Raw genomic sequence first — 478 nt, 5'->3', positions numbered from 1 at the left:
TGTCATAGACGGAAACTTCTTGGAGTGACAGTTGCGAGTGTATGGCGAGTGCAGGGCGCGGGACACTTCCCACGCCCTCCCGAGGCTGTCACCCTTCCCCGAGCACGCCCTTGTAGGTCCCTTGCCATGGCAGCGCGGCCGGGGCGCCCCCGCGTGTCCTAGCACTATGCCCCCAGATCGAGAGTGGTGGCGGATCCAGGGGGGTGTCGGGCGCCCCCGCTGGCTTGGCAGGAAGGTGGGTCGGGCGGCCAGGGGTTGTGGCCATGGGCAGGGTTTTGTTGTCAGGGCTAGGGGTGGCCAGGGGAGGCCAAGGGAGGCCAGGGGAGAGGATAAGGGTGGAGGGGCGGCAGGCCGATGAGCTGTCTCTTTTGGGACAAGGGTAGGCCTAGGCTTACTTTGTGGGCCGGGGGCTCCCAGGGCGGGACAGGCGAGGAGGGTCGGCCTGGCTTTGCCCGGGAAATTTTGGAAGGGCGACGGC

This window comes from Penaeus monodon, chromosome 24, assembly GCF_015228065.2.
Source record: "Penaeus monodon isolate SGIC_2016 chromosome 24, NSTDA_Pmon_1, whole genome shotgun sequence".
Taxonomy (NCBI): domain Eukaryota; kingdom Metazoa; phylum Arthropoda; class Malacostraca; order Decapoda; family Penaeidae; genus Penaeus; species Penaeus monodon.
This window is presented reverse-complemented; position numbering follows the sequence as displayed.